This window comes from Chiroxiphia lanceolata, chromosome 2, assembly GCF_009829145.1.
Source record: "Chiroxiphia lanceolata isolate bChiLan1 chromosome 2, bChiLan1.pri, whole genome shotgun sequence".
In the NCBI taxonomy this organism is placed as follows: Eukaryota; Metazoa; Chordata; class Aves; order Passeriformes; family Pipridae; genus Chiroxiphia; species Chiroxiphia lanceolata.
The window spans coordinates 88310975-88329426 of NC_045638.1; the positions used below are offsets into that span (position 1 = coordinate 88310975).

Sequence of the window (18452 nt, forward strand, 5' to 3'; positions counted from 1 at the left end):
AATACATTCAGGCATGCCTACCCACTTCCATGGCCTGTTCCAGTGCTCGATCGCCTTGTACCTCAGATGTATGGAGCAGGGAGACATTCATATTCCTGGTCACCTATGTGAGGGATTCAAACAAAATCCCTAGCAGTGCAGCTCAGCCTATATAAGCTGCTAACAGGAGAAAGACAAAATCATGACAAGACTCAGCTGGCAATGTAGCAGGCATGGCAAGGAGGTACAAAGGTGTGGGTAGGCTCTTGGTGAGCCACGCATGGCTTCAGGTCTTCTCTGAGGTGGCCAAGTTGACTGTGCCAGATGAGCACAAGAAGCCCAGATGTGGGCCAGTTGACATCAGTACAGATATATATACAGGCACCCCCTCGGAGTGTAACAGAGAGACAAGCCAGTCAGCGTGGGGTATCAGCTGGAACAGATCATGGAGTCATACAATGGTTTGCATTGGAAGGGACCTCAAAGATCATCCAGTTCTAATCTCCCTGCCGTGACACCTTCCACTAGACCAGGTTGCTCAAAGCCTCATCCAACCTGGCCTTGAATACTTTCAGGGATGGGGCAGCCACAGCTTCTCTGGGTTATCTCTTTCAGTGCCTCATCAGCCTAGTAAAGAATTTTTTCTGAATATCTAATCTAACTCTACCTTCTGTCAGTTTAAAGCCATTTCCCCTTGTCAAAACATACCCTTGCTAAAAGTCCCTTTCTGACTTACTTGCTACAGGTTTTCACTTTCTTGATATAGATTTGCTCAGAAGTCCAGACATCACAATTTCTGGATCCTGCCCCTGAACCCCAAAGTAGGAGCTGCACGTTGTCTACATCTCTGCCAAGCTGATGTAACATGGTCACCCACCCAGCAGTCCAAATACCAGTGTTTAACATTTCTGTATCACCTGCTTCTCCTGCACATCATGTTTTATTTTTATAACTAGAATTTACAGTTTCACCCTGCAGCACCCACAAAAGTGCACAAACATATAAGAAGGAATCACGTTCACTGCAGCAGTACTAACTCCAGCAAATGGAGATGACAACTGCCTTTCCTCCCCCTGGCTGTCCATCTCCTGCGAGGGAAAGGAAAGGCAGCCCCTAAAAAGAGACTGAAAAAGAAAGTCACATGGACCAACACAAATAGCAGCATCTTACACAAAGAACAGACTCGATTAGCTGGGCAAGGGACCTGGTGGGAGTGGCATACCCACCATGCTGTGCTGCCAATTACAACAGAACTTGACTGCATTGAGATGGAAAAGACACTATTTTTTTCCCTTCCTTATAGCTACTTTGGTAATAGGCAATTTATCTTCATAGCAGTGGGAAAGAAAATACTCTAGTAGAGTATAGCAATTGACTGTGAAGTAGGCAGAAAGAAATGCAGAAAAGAAACCTTTGCTGGGGCCACCATCACTCTTGTGCACCACACAATACTTCCTTAAAAATTAAAAGGGGGGGGCTTTTTTATCTTCCTCTATATTTGCCCAGGGTCTAATTCTACTCCCTGGCCATCTAGCAAAGAAATTCATATGGCTGAATTTCATCCACAAATTTTGCACCTCCCTTTGCAGCACCATGGCAGCACCTCCAAACCCGGTAGCACCCAGTAGGTCACTCCCATCTGCTTTGATCTTCTGCTCTTCTGGTGATTTCTATGTGCTGTTTTGCTCGACAATGGGATCCTGAGGTATATTCTAGCCTTAGAGAGTATTTTCACTATTTGACCTGCCTAATCAGAACCAGTTTTCAAACTCCATTTTCATTAACTTGGAAAAAAAAAGAGTAGTTTCAGACAAAGCTGATGGTAAACAGATGCTGTATTCAGTCAATATAGGTACTCTTGGTTCTCTAGGTACTCAAACACAGGGATGAGTCTGAAAAGAACAAAACCTTCCCAGCACTTGTTTTAATGAGTAGGCTTTCTTGCATTTGATCATCTGTTTTCTCAGAGGAAAATGTTAAGAAGGCTTGTCGTTAGCCAGAGGCAATTCCCTACCCAATATAACACAGACGTGGAGGAGTGAACTGCTGATGCTCCATGTCACACACAGCCCACTCCCTCCCTGTCCTCAACTACTGTTGCAGCTGCAGTCAGGCCACTGGATGTACAGCCTGGAATCATACCATCAAAATAATTGAGAAACAATAACTGCTGTAGCTAAGCAAACCAAGGCAGCTTGCAGAGACTGTCAATCTCCACACTTACAAGCTGCAATCTATTTTCACCACCTTAGGCTGCCAGGTTAATTAAATGGGACTCCTTGTGGTGACAGGAAGGAAGTCAAGCAGCAAGTGTTTGTAGAAATAGACTTTAAAGTGAACAGCATATGAGAAAGGGAAGAAATTTCCTGGGAACACATGTTTTTGTACACTTCTTGGGAGACATGTTATGCCTTGGCTGCTGCAAAGGGGACCGTCCCTTCCTAAGTGATGTCCTAGTTAGCCCTGGTGCAGTAACACCTCTGTTCCTCACTTCTAGGGATGCTGGGATGAATCCTCAGCTCAAAGCGTTTTGTCATCAGTGCTACTCCCTGGCAAAAAGCCTGGTCCAGAGAGCTACTGAACACCTCCAGTTTCCATATTTTTCAGGATAAGCCATGAAAGTCCTCACTTGTTTTTCTTTTTTACTTTTTTCTTTCTTTTTTTTTCTTTTTTTTTTACAGCAAGTGAGCTAAGGTTCCGGTGTTTCATTCTCTTTTATGACTCATAAAACTCATTCTCCCTTTAATGTAGAAGCAGCAGCATCCTTCTTTGTGCCTGGAAAAAAATGCGCAATTACCACAATTAAGACAGCCATATAACATCTGACCACTTTATTTTTCACATTATGGTGAGAACGCTGCAGGGTTTTCCTAGACTTGACAGCAGGACTAGAAAAATAACCATTTTCAGGAGTTCCCATTTCCTTATCCAGTATCTCTTCACCTTGACTCCTTTAGGAACTCATAGCTCTAAAGTCTCAAAGTCATGTAAGTAGTTGTCTGTTATTATTAATCACATCAGTTTTGTTAACTGCTTGGTTCAGTGCAACTGTTAACACTTATCCAGCTTGTGTCATCCATTGATGATATTCCCTCCAAATTAAGGTACATCAATCCTTCCTTGAGTGACTTTCATACCAGGCTCCTGTGGTTAGAAAAAGGGGATGAATACAAGGTTATATACATATATATTTCAATTCACATCACCTGTTTTGTTTATTTAACCTGCAGAGCTATGTAAAAGGGCTGTAGATTACCTGTGGCATCGCTAAAGTTGCCCAGTAAGTTCAGAATGGTGATAGGGAAGAGGGCCATCTAGATTGTCAGAAGTGAAGTTAAGCCGCAGGACATAAACCTGCTGGCTAAATTGAGAGGATCAGGTGTGAATGACCCTAAACCACTTCTGTTCTTCTTCAATACAGAGTAATTCTGGTGGACTTGGTATTGCCTGGACAGACTGTTTTGCACCATAGAGCTGAACCTAACTTAATAAATCATGACTCCCACAATATCCTTTAATGGTCACTTGTCCATTCAGTAAACAAATTCTGAGGCCACATCTTAAAAGGTCATATTGATTCTTATCATTTTTTAGGTGGATTCCTTTTATTCTCCCATAAATGCCATCTCTGGCTTCCCTAGAACAATTTCTTTTCTATATTCTTATTATTTAGACTATTTGTCTGGGTATGAATATCCACTCTTTTCATTTATGTGCAGAACCAATTTTATTACTAAACAGACAACAAACAAAATCAATCCTTCCTTCTCATATGGAAAAATAAACAATTTAATGGAAAGGGATGGCTTCTTTATAGGTTTCAGAGAAATCTTACTCAATTTAGAACAGAAAAATACCCAATTCTCTGTCATGTTTTGTGTGAGTTCAGAGTTATTCCTGTGAAACCCTTTGGCATAATTCCATAATTTTACACTTTCCATAAGATCTGTAAGACGGTTTATGCGCAAGAAAGAAAACCTTGGCTGTTTTTAATGCTTCATTCCTTTCAAAATAAGTAGAGAGGTCAGCAAAAATGGCTATCAGACCCCAAGTATCAATGACCATTCTTTATGCTAATCTTTCCATTTCCTGCTATTACCAGTTCCAGGGTCAGCAGCAAAAAAAAAATAATCCTGAACTATTGTAAAATCATCTGTCATTTTATTTTCTCCCCTAACTCTTAAAGAATGTCTGCAATGAATTACCTCCATGTCTGAAATGAATTACTACTCCATCCCACACAAACACACCATCATTACCTGCCCCAAGCAAGGTCTGGAACTATATTGCTCTTGTATGTTAAACAATAGTCAAGCAATGGTGAGATGCAATTGATTATGTGAAACATTAGAAAGCCTTAGTAAATCAGCTTCTCTGAAGTCATCTGGGCTTTAGGTTAGCTGGTTTTGGTTTAAAAGGTTATTACTCTTTTTCTTTTTTTCTTTCTTTCTTTCTTTCCTTCTTTCTTTTTCTTTCTTTCTTTCTTTCTTTCATTTTTTCTTGTTCTTTCTCTCTTTTCTTCTCTGCTCTCTCTTTTACATTTTACTTTCATTTTTCTGTTGCTTTTTCTTTTGTTTTCTTTTAATTTCTTGTTTCCTTTTACTTCTTCTTTCCTCCCTCCTCCCTCCCTCCCTCCCTCCCTTCCTTCCTTCCTTTCTTCCTCCCCTCCTTCCTCCCTTCCTTCTCCCTCTCTTCTTTCCTCCCTTTCACTATTCCATTCTTTTTTTTTTACATTGAAAATTATCTTGATGGTAACACTGCAGAAAGGAAATTGTCCAAATTTTTGAGAACCATTCCCAAGACCTTACTGCCTCACCAAATCCCAACTCTCACTACAGACAGGAATAAACTTTTTGTCTTGAAGCCAGATTGGTGCCTTGCTCTCATCTCTTTTACTGGAAACAGTTACTTCATTCTTCAGATGCCTAGAAACGTTCATCTCGTTTTCAGTCTCAAATTATTCATACCATTTTATACTAGTTCAGTTGCTTTTCTCTCTTGCCAGTGTTTACCTGGTTGAAATATTATATTTTGTATGTTCCTATCTGCATTTGTTTTCCTGTAACAGGCAAGACAAGTCACCTTAATAGGTAGTTCTCTTCCTTTGTTTGTTTGTTTGTTTAAGAGTGCTCTATTATAATTTAATTGTATTTCTTTAGGAGCAAATTTACCTAAATCAGAAGAAGCCACCCATCACTGCTTGTCATTCAAGTAATGCCACACTGATAAAAGTGTTATCTAGAGGTAGTGCTCCCCACTACATTGCAATTAAAATTCCCCTAAACTACTAATTGCAATTAGAACACTACTTTCATATAACAACGGGCAGCCTATTAAGTGTTAAAATGGAGTTTGGGAGGAAGACAAACCAGCTCATCTCTGTAATTTTTAGCACAAAGGTGACCAAAGGTTATGCTGAGGTTTATGTCCCATTTCAAACCAACCTTCCATCTGACCAGATTTCCAGCACCGTTATACAAGCCATAAACAACATCCATACATTTCCATTTTTTAATCAAAACCCATGTATAACAATGTCAGAGCAACAAGATTCCACAGGCATAGTGTCTGTAGCCTTTATAAAGATCACAGTGAAAATGGGGTTACAGTGAGATTTACTTTTAATGCTGTGATACCCAGGCACTTTGTTTCTCACTCTTTTGACCCTTCTTTTCATTTCTCTGCTCAGGTATTGCTTCTATTTAAAGGTATTGAGTTAGTTTGAGGAGAAAATTTTCTGGATCACAGTATAAATGAGAGCAATCTCTCCTAGAGCTGCTGTATAATGCAGATAAATCATGCCAAGAAGAGGTGAAGGCTGAACTGTGCTGGTGTTACCCTCACTCTGGTATTAGACAAGAAATGCATGGAAATGAAAGATGAATGCATAGCAGGGCCACAGTTCATACTGCAGCACCTTTTTGATGGTACAAATGAGAAAGTCAGTGGAGCTGCTGCATTGTATCAGTATAATGGGGGTCAAGATCCAGAGTAGCAGTACTGTATCTATTATTGGGAAATAACAGATACACACAAAGGAATAATCAGGTAGTGCTTTGCCCCACAGATTTCTTACTAGGTTTTGTGCATATTGGGATCAAAGGGCAAAACCTCCTTTTCAAGTGGTGTGCTGGGAAATGCATTGGGTTAGAGATTTGGGACTGATGTGCACTGAGATGTCTAAGACAGATTTCAAAAGCTTCTATGATGAGCACTGCAGGCATGGGGAATAAAAAGATTTGTAGTGTAGTCCCACACATTCTAGTCCAGATCAAAAAATTGCTTGCAGAGGTTGTTGTTTGCATCATGTGTTACTTACTAGCTGAAAAGTAAATAGTTGGAGATCCTGCCTCAAACACAGATCCATAATCATTTTGAATACTTAAAAATTTTTCATAGGGTTTGTCCTCAGCCCACACCTGCAAGGAAAGGAAGTCATAGAATCATAGGATCACAAAGTAGTTTGGGTTGGAAGGAACCTTCAAGATATCTGGTTCCAACCCCCTGCCACGGGCAGAAACACCGTCCACTACACCAAGTTGCTCAAAGCCCCATCCAATCTGCCCTTGAACACTTCCAGGGATGGGGCATCCAGAGCTTATCTGAGCAACCTGTTCTAGTGCCTTGTCACCCTCAGAGTAAAGAATTTCTCCCTAATATCTGACATAAACTTACAATCCTTCAGTTTAAAGTCATTCCCCCTTCTCCTATCACTAGTCATCATCACCTCCATATCTAAAACATACTGTTCAGTGAGATAAAAAGAAGATTTGCCAAGATTTTGAACAGAAAAGGGTGAAAATTCACGGCTTTTGGGGCATTGCTTGAAGAACACATACAAAGGACCCCTGAAACATCCTAAGACAGCAACTATACAGCATCCATCCACTGATCTATTTTATGCAAAGGAGGCAATGGCACTGGCAGCAATGAAAACAGAAAATGTTTCTATTAAAATGGAGAAGCTCTTTGCTGAGTTTAACTTCTTTGCTGTGTGCATAAAGGAGTTGAGAGCTGGTGGAGGATAGGATGAGACTGATTGGGAGTGGTAGGAATGATGCACATATCTTTTCCATAATTAACCAGGAACAATAATTATGCCTTAAAAGCAAAAGCCTGAAACAAAGGCTGAGTGGTGCAGGAGTTGTGCAGGAGTTTATTGTTTTAGGTATCTTCACTGGTGTATTTCTAAGCCAGCGGAAAGCCTTTTATACGGCTGTGGATGAGCCCTCACTTTATAACTGAACTTTAGATTTCATCAGTGATTTATCAGTGATAAATCGAGTGTCTCACAAGAAGTTCTGTTAAACCACTAAGCACTAGGAATTGCATCAGATCAGCAAACACGAACAAGAAGCAGAGTCTGTCCGCAGAGCGGTGAATTACTTGGCAAGGGCTCAATCGCTTGGGGTGATTCCAGTGTTTATAACAGCAGAAGAGCAGTGATGCTTCTGGCTTCCACTCTGCATATCCCACATGATGCTTAGCACCTTACTCTTTCTGATCAGACCCTGACACTGCTTCAGTGCCCTTCACCCAGCTACAAAACCTGCCTTCATTATTTACTGTTCACAAGAGAAAAACAATTCTCTGTAAAAGAGCCAGTGGGAAGTGGGAATTTTTATGGCTGACTGCAGAATTTTATTTTTTTTTTGCTCTTTATTATCCCTGTGTATTTTCACCTCTTCACACCACTGCAGAGCCTGTCTGTTTGTCTCTCTGTTTACTTTAGGTATATTAATTGTTCACTGAATAAAGGTGCATTCACCAAGGGGCAAGTCACAAACCAGCTTCCTTGGCTGGCGTTTATGGTGAATTGGCTCCTATCCAGAACATCCGTCCTGGCCCATTTACAGCATTGTGTGGCTGGCAATCAGATGCTCTGCAGGGCCCTTAATGCTGTTGGCCATGGCTCTCAGCAGCTCTCATCTCAATAATGCAGCAGAGCAGCGAGTCAAGAGGCCACCGACACGGTTTGTGCCTATCATGAGGTTTTTTGGAGGATGTGGGCACACAGTCAAACCTCACTGAATTGGTATACTTTGATGAGTTACGGCTGTGCAGCTGCGGCAGCGTGTACTTAGCTCACTGTCTGCAAAATAGAGGAATTTAGCATACGGAAAGAATAGCAAAGCAGTATTTTTCCATCTCTCAATTAGGAATGTGCCTCAGGACAGGAGCAGACTTACCAGGGATTTGGATATCACTAGTGCATTTCTGTGCCTCTCAGCATCAGCCAGTGTGTAATGCACTTTATATCCTACGACATTGCCCCCCTCAGATGCACGGGACCTACACCCACCCTTTTGAGGTTCAACAGCACAGCTGATGGCATGCTATTAGGCCTCCATAATTCAGCTGCAGTTGTCTGTGTGTCCTTTCCTAGAGAGTCCTACAATCATTGCAGATTCATTCCCCAAAGCAGTAATATTTTCTTTATGTCATTAAGGCTCCTGTCTCTCAAAGGGATTCTTGTCCTCATTCCCTCCCACAAACTTCTGATGGATGCTTAAGATGGGAAGCAGGATGGTTAGAGGAAGTTTCTGAGAAGGAAAAAGAAGGGTTTGCACTTACCCAAAAGCAAAATTTGGGGCAAAAAAAATGGAGGAATATCTCAGAGAAGGTGATTGCAAAGCTTCTTCCAAGCTCAGCAAATCACTTACTGGAGAAAAAGGCTGCAGTTATTCCAACAGCAGTTCCACAGATACTGAGTTTGGGGCATCCTCACTAAATCTACTTAAGAGTACACTAAGGTAGTGGTAGTTCCAATTGTTTTGTACAACAACAGTACCCTCAGAGTTGTCTGCTGTTTCTGACTTAATCAATAAAGGCCATTAGAAGCTCACTTTTCTGCTAATACTACTGTGAGTACATCTTGTTGGGAGGGTTTTTTTATGACATTAAAAGACACAGTGCATTGATTTCTCCTGAGAGATACAGCTTAGGGTTTTTGTCATCCCATCACATAACACAATTTCCTTGCTACATTTCTAGCTGCTGGGACTCAATATTGACAGTCAATGAAACACCTTACTAAGTTTAAAAAAAAGATTTAAAGAGAAGTGAAAACAAATGTTTGTAAAATATTTATATAGATATAGATACAGCTGATATGAGGATGTCTAGTCACCACATATCTATACGTACGCATATATATATATATGTGTGTGTGTATATTGATAATGAAAATACCACCATTTTTCGAACATGGTTCTTTAAAGAAAGTGGGTCCTAAATGTTCTCCTGAAAAGCATTTAACGGAGATTCCTGAAGTGAAGTTCTCTGACTGACTATATATTGCATGCAGTAGAGCATGTTACATTCAAAACCTTTGTCCTTTCATAGCAAGCTGGACAGCATTTCTGAGAGGATGAGTGCAGACCTCAGGACTTAAATGAACTTTTCCAAAGAGGTTCTCGGATCTGGACTTGAGCTGGCAGGTTCTTAATTTCTGTCTTCCCATTGTGGGATTGACAAACTTGTCCACAAATCAATACAATATCCTTAGGCCATGCCAAAATGAGTTTAATTCAAAATCATAGAATGACAGAGTGGCTGAGGTTGGAAGGGACCTTTGCAGATCATCTGGTGCAAGCCCCCTGCTCAAGCTGGACCACCTAGAGCCAGTTGCACAGGACTCTAACCCGATGACTTTTGAATATCTCCAAGGATGGAGACTCCACAAACTCTTTGGGCAACAGCAGTTGCCAGCACTTCATTAATCTACCAGTAAAAAAAAATTTTCTTTCCTAGCAGCTTCCACAGCCTATTGTCAGTCTTCTGAGCCCTGCAGCACCTCATGCATTTAAAAACAGCAACATAGTTTAATTTGAATGCCAGAGAAGACCATAAAAAAGAAAGCATTATGTTAAAGATGCTCAGGTCACTTAAAGAAGGATTCATCTCTGGCAACTTTAGTTGGCAGAACAAAGCCATTAGTTCCAAGCTGGTCCTCTAGGCAGTCCTGGTATTCGGCAGAAAGAGACCAGTATCTCTAGAGTGTGAGGAACCCACCAAAACAAGTGCCTCAGGGAACAACTTGCACTTCAGAGGTCCTAGAGTATTTATAGTCTCATCATTACAGACAGTGCCTTGCTGCTGACACAAGACTGCTAAAATCAAGAGCACTGGATGCCTCTCTCAGCACAGAGGGGCTCATTCTTTGACTGCTACTGGAAATGGAACTGATGTTGGTCACAGAAAGGGAAGGTACTAACTCAGGTTTAGGGGACTAGGGGACTGAGCATCTTCTGCTTTCTTCTTTAAAAAAGAAAGTGCGATCTCTGAATGATTGGCCAATGAACCTTATACAGTTTGATAAAATGGAAACTAATGTCATAACAGTATTAGATTATAAAGAAGCCATATGTACATGAGGGAGCAGATGTAAACATACTTGTCCTCTCTGCTCTTCTGGTCCAGGCTACTTTGAACATCATACAACAGTGGATAAATAGACAGTTGATTGTATTTAAAATAAAGGTCTTCAAAATAAGGGGTTTGTACTTCAAATAAAGGTCTTTAACATAAGAGATTAAGGGAAAGATGTATGAATGGACTGTATTTAATACACCCTTTACTGACTTGGAAAAGCAGTGAAGAGAGAAGAGGCAAGACTGGCAGATAACATGTAAGCAGTGGCAGGGCTGGAAGAGTCTAAGGAGGAAGTCCAGAGCCACCTCCCAGTGCAGAGGAACAACTGAACTGTTGTCTGGGAAAACACAGATGAGAAAAATCAGAGTTGAGAATACAGAGGTTGGAGAGTCCAACACATTGATAGATTCTGGAGGGTTTTAGGGGAGAACTGGTTGGTCGCTGTGAACAGCAGTTCAGGGAAATCATGCACTCAGTGCAGAACTGTGTTCATGAAAATTGCTAGAATATTAAAACTGGATTTTAAGAATAATATCACAAATGGCTTTATGTCACATGACCATGGTGGCAGGAGCTTGGTAGGATTGCAGTTACTGGTTCAGGGCATTTCAAGTCAGACCTTCAGAAATTAGATTTCAGTGCCAAAGTCACTGTAGTTTTTTAAAAAAATAGAGAATAACAATAGAGAAGAATAAAACAGATCTAAACAAACGACTCATTTTATTATTAAAGAAATAGATATTTTGGAGCAGAAGTAGTCTCACACAGCCAGAAAACGTTAGGAAGAACGTAAAGGTGAAAGAGACAGGAACAGTCATTTTAAAGAAAAGGTGAATAAAGAGGTGTTTCATGGAAGTATATTACATCCTGAGTACTACAGAGACAGTAAATTGGCAGTCTTATTTACTCCCACTCATAAAATCAAAACAAGAACCATCCAGTGCAACTGAAGGGCAGTAAGTTTCCAAGAGATAAAAGGTATATTTCTAAAGACAATTTAAGCTGTAAAATTCACTGCAACACAGTACTGTTAAGCTAAAACTTAATCAGATTTGAAAAAGGAACAGGTATTTATAAGAATAGCAAATATAACCAGGGTTAGGTTAGACAGGAGCTAATAGAAATACTTCAGACAAAGCAAAAAAGCTTCATTTTCTGCCAGAGGTTAGGATGAGCCTTCCTCTAGGGGAAGGTTTTTCCATAATTGGTCATGAAAGGTTTCTTATATTTTCTTGTGATGTACCGAAATGTGTAGTATTAGTCACTGTTGGAGAAAGAATACTGGATTATATGGACATTGATCTGACCCAGCATGGCAATTTTTATGGTCTTGTGAGCAAAATCCAATGGATTTGCAAGGAAACCTTACAGAATAACAGCTTCAGTTTGACTTTTTCTTACCGCTACAGAGGCCATAAGAAAAGCAAGTAAATTCCTGGCAATTACGTGTTTCTGCAGGCAGGCATGGTAGTAGTGCAGGTATCTAATGCTTTTATGCCATTTGCTAAGGATTATACAGCAGTAATCTTTCCCATTAACACTTTGTCTCGTTCTGTGTTGAAGATCCCATAATCTTCTCCCTCCCTCCCCTCTTTCAAAATATACTGAAACAAAAAATAAATACTGAGTGCATGGACTAAAACTTGATAATGGAGATTAATTATTGAAGTACAGACCTACTGTTTATTAATCTCTTACAACTTTTCAAATCAGCCTATCCTCACAGAATTACACCAACTGTGGTTTTCTTTCTTTCTTTTTTTCTCTTTCTTTCTTCCTTCCTTCCTTCTTTTCTTTCTTTTCTTTATTTTCTTTCTTTTTTTTTCTTTTCTTTCTTTCTTTCTTTCTTTCTTTTCTTTTCTTCTTTGTTTTCCTCTTGTTACTGATTATCTGCTCCAAGGTAATGCATGTCTCTATCACTTCCGACTCCCGACCTTGCACTACTGGTCAGTGACCATCTGTAGTGTTTGTGGGATGTGAGATAAGATACTTACCATTTTCATTCCATCTCAGGGAGAGACACTTGTTTGACAGAACAGCATTTCTGAATGCATCCTCACAAAAAGCAATAGTCAGCAGGTTTTAATTTTTTCTCAGATTCAAAACTGAGTTCTGTGCTCTATTCTTGGCACAAGGGCAGTCAAGGAGTTTGGTGAAAATTCCTTTAAGGATGGTATATGCTTACCTTTTGTTAACCAAGCAGTGGCTTCCAGCTTTCAGAACAATGTTGCCTATCAACAGTTATGATGAGTCAGATCCAATTTAATTTTAAACATGTGAGCATCAAGGAATAAGTAAGGAAACTTCTCCTGGAAAGCTGCAGGGATGAAGGAAGATGGATTTGGCCCCAGACACAGTCTTGGGAGATAGGCTGACACAATGGGGTCAAACCATGACCACTGTAAACCCAGTGACATTAAACAGGAAATTCATGTGAACTGGAGCTTGCACCCTCTTTTACTTTCCACGTAAGCACAGTCACAATGTGTTTATAGTGCAACTTGGTAGAGATTCCTTGAAATTATAAGTACTGAAGGTGAAGTTAATCCAGCCAATATATTGCTTGCAGCATTTCATTTTTTTCTAAGTACCAGCTTTCTTTTTACAGGATCTCATAAAAACAAAACAATATGTTGCTCTCTTATGGATAACCTATGAGCAGCAGTTGGTGAAGTAGTCCCAGTGTCCAGAGCTACGCTATATCTTTGATGTCTGGTTCTGCAGCACAAAAACTTCAGCAGAGCAAGACATAATGAAAGTTTAAGAGCTTGTTAAGGAACTGACTATTACAGAGAACCATGCTCATTTTTGACTCTATTAGAAACACAAGAAAAATAATTTGTCACTTTCCTGTGACTAGAAGGATCTCAGGGGGAATTTCAGATAAGACATCAACATTGCCAGTGATTACTCAGCCTTTTTTCATTACAGTTTATAAAGCCCTGAATAAGAAACCGGTTTATACTGGTGTTCCAATCCTCTAAATGCATCTTTACAAGACCCAGCTGTGGAAAGAACATTTATTTCCACTTTAGAGATGAGGCCAGTGAATCATGGGTAACGGGTGAGTTGCACAAGTTCACGCTAAAGGGGGTTTGGCACACTGTGGATGACAGTGTAACAATACCAATAATAATTCTAGTAAATAGAACTCGTAGGTTCCCCTTCTGGGCCATAGCATGGAGATTTCTCCTATTCTTCCTCAGCTGGCTCCATTTGGTTTCTGTCTTATTTTCCTAAACTGAGCATAATGTAGGTGAGAAAAAAAATCTTCTTTCCTTGGGATCTAAAAGCTTTTCAGAAATATACAGCTACTGGATGATGTTCCTATCTGACTGAAATTTAATATATTTTTTTCTGCTGTAATTGAGCACACAGTCATGCTGGAGGATAAACTGCAGTGATGACATTGCAACAGTTTGAGTGTTTTCTCCACTATGTGTCTTTACAACAGAGATAACCTTTTGCTTATTGAAATATAATTGCATAGGGAGATAGTTGTTTTAAAACAGAATTAACAATACTAGCTGAACATTTTACAAGAGCTTTCCATAACAACCTGATTTTATGTCAGCTTCTCCAGAGTACCGCATCATTTATACTATAAAATTAATTGAAAATCAAAAACCGAACAACTGATCTTTACTTTTCTTATAGCACATTCTTGGAATTATCTGCAGTATAGAAACTCCATTTCAATATCAGTGATTTCTTTGTCAGCAATTACCTCATAGCAATATTAGGATTCTCTCATACTCCCCTCACTCCATATATTGATAGAGTAAGATATTGATATAGCTGTGATAACTGTGTATCAATAGATATTCAGAATGATCATAATATAGGCAGGATGTGCCACTTCAATTATTTATTTGCAAATCTTCAACCAATCCTTTCCCCAACATTATATATGAAATTAATTGAAATATTAATATATTATTATTACATTGAAACACTACTGTAAACTGTTTTAATTTTCTACATTGGAGAGCAGATCGTGGCCCTCCATGTTCCTCTACTCCAAGTCAGTTTTCATTCTAATACTTCTAAGTTTCTGCAAAAGTGTATTCAGAGCTGGACATGAAGCACTTCTGATCACTGAGGCTGCCCTCAAGGGTAAACCTGTGTGCTATACTGACAGCAGATCTGCAAGCCACCGGTCCAGCCACAGCCTCCTTTTGGGTGTGCAGGGTGCTGGTATGAGTGCTGACTTTCATCTGCCAGTGGTAAAGTCCAGGATAGACATGTGTTTGACTTGAGTACACATGAGGAACCTCCCCATGGAGTGTAACAATGGGATCGGAGCTACATGATCCAAGAGAATGTCACAGCCTTGTGAGGAAGAGAATGGCTGTCTGCACCCTCTTGCCTTGTGGAGTTTAGCTGTGACTGATAGCTAGACAAGCCAGTGCTGTTGGCTGTACCATGGCACAACTGAGTCATAACAGCACCCACAAGGTCCACTTTTGAGTTCCCCAAAAAGATAAGGTCCTCATGTCTGACCTTCTGAAAACCTTCTCTTCCTTACATGGAGAGACCCTTTCCCTTCTAGCATGAGCTCTCTGTCATCATTTACTCCAGGCATTTCTCTGGCCACGCCCCCAGTCAAGGTCCCAGGCACCATTCTCCTCATGAACTACTCTCCTGCACTATGTCCTGTCACCTTTGCTCTTGGTGATACTGCCAGCCCCAGCCTACCAGGCCAGCAGCAATTTCTCCTCTTCCTCTGGAGAGGAGCTTTAGCAGAGATCTCTCTTCTGACAGCAGCAATGCTGCTTATGAGTTCCCTTCAGTAGAAAAGATCCTAAGTGACAGGATAAAAGCTAAATGATTTTTATTTTTTCCTGACTTGGAGTTGACCTATTTCAGTAATGCAGGGAATTTCCCTGTCCCACAGAGAGCATCTCTGCTGCAGCCAGCAGAGACCAGTGAACCAGAAATTCTTTACTATGAGGGTGATGATGCACTGGCACAGGTTGCCCAGAGAAGCTCTGGATGCCCCATCCCTGGAAGTGTTCAAGGCCAGGTTGGATGGGGCTTTGAGCAACTTGGTGTAGTGGAAGGTGTACCTTTAAAGTCCTTACAACCCAAACCATTCTGTGATTCTCTGATGTAGAAACAGGACCCAGGGAGAGTTCTGCCATGGTTTGGTAAAGCCTCTTTTGTTACCAAAACAGTGCAGCTTCCCCTTCAGTTTGGTCATGTGAGCTGTCAGCAACCACGAGTAAGAGGTTTCTTACATGGCCACTGCTCATTCTGGTCACCAAGGGTATTTGACAAGGATAGGTCCCAATCCTTTGGAGTGCTAGTTTCCTCTCCCAGTCCAGCATTATTCAGGATTGGAGATTAGCTGTCAGTAAGCTGTTGTGGGAGTTTGTTTTCCTTTGAGTCAGGCATCACTAATCAGACCTAGCACTTCCTCCCAGGCTTTATTAAACAGAAATCTCTAATCCAGAAAACATTTCCAATATGAAGACTAATTAAGTGTCATAATGTCAGCAGGGGTAAATAAAGCACAAAGAGAAAGAAATAAGCTCTGGGAGTGGAACGTGCTTTATTGAACACACATCTGCTACTCCAGCCCATGGTTGTCACTCAAGAAGACATCATCCAGTAAATCTGAACAAAAAAATCCCCACTGAACTGATAAAACAGAGCAACTCTTCAGATGGTTTAGTTGTTTCTTGAAAACCAGCTTGCAATCCTGTGGACTGACACTAGTGCTGGAAGGCAGTGAGGATTTGAAGCTCTCAGATACAGTATCCTCTGGACTTCAGAAGGACCAAGATCAGATCCTGAGAGCTCTCTCCCACTCTCTTGTTTTCCCTTGCTAAGGAAAAGAAGTCTCTTCAGGTATATTTCTTCACTTTTTAAAAGAGCTGCAAAAAATTCAGGCAAAGTGAGTGATTTCCATGCCAGGTATGGCTGTATCATTTCAGTCACTGTAGAGCAGGAGTTTTAAAACTCTGCCAATACAGGTGTTGACTTGCAGTCAAATATCCTGTTTATTACATTTCATTTTCTTTTGGCTACCTGTTTGGTATTAAAAAGAAAAGAAAAAAATCCAAACAACTTTCCAGAAGTAAATAGCTTGAGAAATGGTATTTAGTCATTCTTAGTTAAAGAAACTACAGATATATGAATCTTCAATCTGGCTTTTTCTGCCTTTCCTCATCTTAAAAATATCTTATGTGCTACTATAAATAATGAGCAGAAGGGAAAGTGATGTTTCATGCAGGAGGGGAAAAGCAGCACTGGTTGTCCTTAATCATGTTCAAACACAAATCTGGAGAATGAATGAATGTTCCTCCATGCATTTCTAGGCTTGAACAGGACAGACTGAGTCCGCGGGGATTTGTGTTTCAGACCTTGGTGTCAGTACGCATTACTGTGGGCTTTGAAAGATGCTCTTAAAATGTTTTTAAATAACCAAACGGAGCAACCCTTTCCAGCGTGATAATCTGTGCTGTTACTGCCACAACTCTGTCAGCAGGGAAAGAAGGAAGAGAGCAGAGCTGTGCCCCAGAAATCCATTGCCACAGTAAGCAACTAACATCAGGTTTGATCTTTCACAGTATTAGAAAGGTAGATGACAGTGTAACATCTTCAAGTGGTTTGGATGTGCAATGCCCGCACTTTTCGCATCCAAACAAGAGGGACAACTGCTTTCAAAGTCAGTGGCCAAAACAAATGGCATTAAGGTATTGCGCAGGATTTCTCTGTGCATGGATGACGCGGTGGAAAGGGTCCCTGACACAGCTCAGTAGCTAAGGAATGAGGTCAGGCTTTGTTTAAGCAACACAGGAAGACGGGTTCATTTTTTTCCTGTAATGAACATGAAGTGTTAGGCATGTGGCACTGGATTCTGCTGCTGTTGTGCAAAAGACACAGCCCTTGGAAAAAAAAAATCACAAAGATGTAGCACGAGGTATGATGTAAACTTTAATAAACTCTTCAGAAATCTCCATTTTTGCCTGACTGCCTTTCAGTGATTGCATTTAAACTAATGTTCTAGGGCCCTTTTATGTAAAAAAGCCTTATTCCTAGGATGGCTTTTGCAAAATTCATGGCTGGTACTATTCCATGACCTTATGACATGACAATAACATTTATTTGTATCAGTTTGGCACCATGCAAGTAGGTCGCATGATTATGATGAAGTTAAAATGAATTTTGCCTTTCTTTAAATGGTAATGGAACAGTTACCAACTGATTAAGGAAAACATTAGTAAGAACCATTTTAATTGATTTGAATGCATGTGTGTTTTGTATTGGTTTAGTTTGAGGGCATTTTTAAACAAATAGCACTGTCATTGTGAGCCTTAATTAGATAATAAATTAATAGATAAATGGATTAGAAAGTTCAGTATGGCTTTCACAATTGCTGCTAGTGGCATAAAAATGAGGTGCTTGGTATTAGCAATACTAATAAATGGCCTAAGAAATACACTTGGAAAGAATGATGATGTGGCAGCAGAGTGACATGTGAGGACCGTGGTCTTTCCTTTGCCCACACCTACTTTGGAAAACAAACATGTTCCTGTGCTTTCTTAGGAAAGATAACAGTGGTGCAGACCTGGAAGGGTAAACATGTCAGTTCCCTCAGTGCACCTCAAAGCCTGAAGATTTAATGTGGGATTCATGAAAAATTCACTAAGCACACAGGACGTATTCTCATGGTTAGGCTGCATGGGGATCAGCTCAGATATCTGACGAGGAAAAAGGCTCAGTATGTGTAGAATACATTCAGTTATGGGAAAATCGCTTAACAGGGAGGGAAGTCTGCATCGGTTGGGCTGGATATGGAGTGCACAAGAATCGTTAGGATCTTTCTGAAAAAGAGCAATTTGGTGAATGTTGTGCTGCTTATTCAATCCCATGAAGCAGTAAATCAAGCCATACGGGTCTTGGTGCTGTTCAAAGATGTAATGACAGTAACTCAGACACAGAGTGCTGCAGGTTGGAAAGTGATGCAAATAATCACTGGCATGAGTTCAACCTGAGCGTCAAATACCTGAAATTAAAAAGTTGGAAGAGCACTTTGATATGGATTGAATGTTATGCAGCTTGCCTGAAGACACAAAGTAACTTGGATTTGT

General features: G+C 40.4%; 1 protein-coding gene and 1 long non-coding RNA gene across 11 annotated transcripts in view; one reads left to right on the forward strand and one right to left on the reverse strand.

The window, feature by feature from the left end:
• Positions 1–18452, forward strand: part of TENM4 (teneurin transmembrane protein 4) — a 601078-nt gene that overhangs the window by 292174 nt on the left and 290452 nt on the right. The gene's annotated exons all lie outside the window — the stretch shown is intronic.
• LOC116782438 overlaps positions 2677–18452 on the reverse strand; it is a 38979-nt gene continuing 23203 nt past the window's right edge. The window contains exons 3-4 of one of the 2 annotated variants that reach the window (XR_004355239.1): positions 2923–3123; positions 2677–2754 (exon numbers count right to left, since the gene is read on the reverse strand). This is a non-coding gene — a long non-coding RNA (uncharacterized LOC116782438). Of the gene's footprint in view, positions 2755–2805; positions 3124–18452 lie in introns of those variants that run through there. The other variant, XR_004355238.1, reaches the window with a different exon arrangement.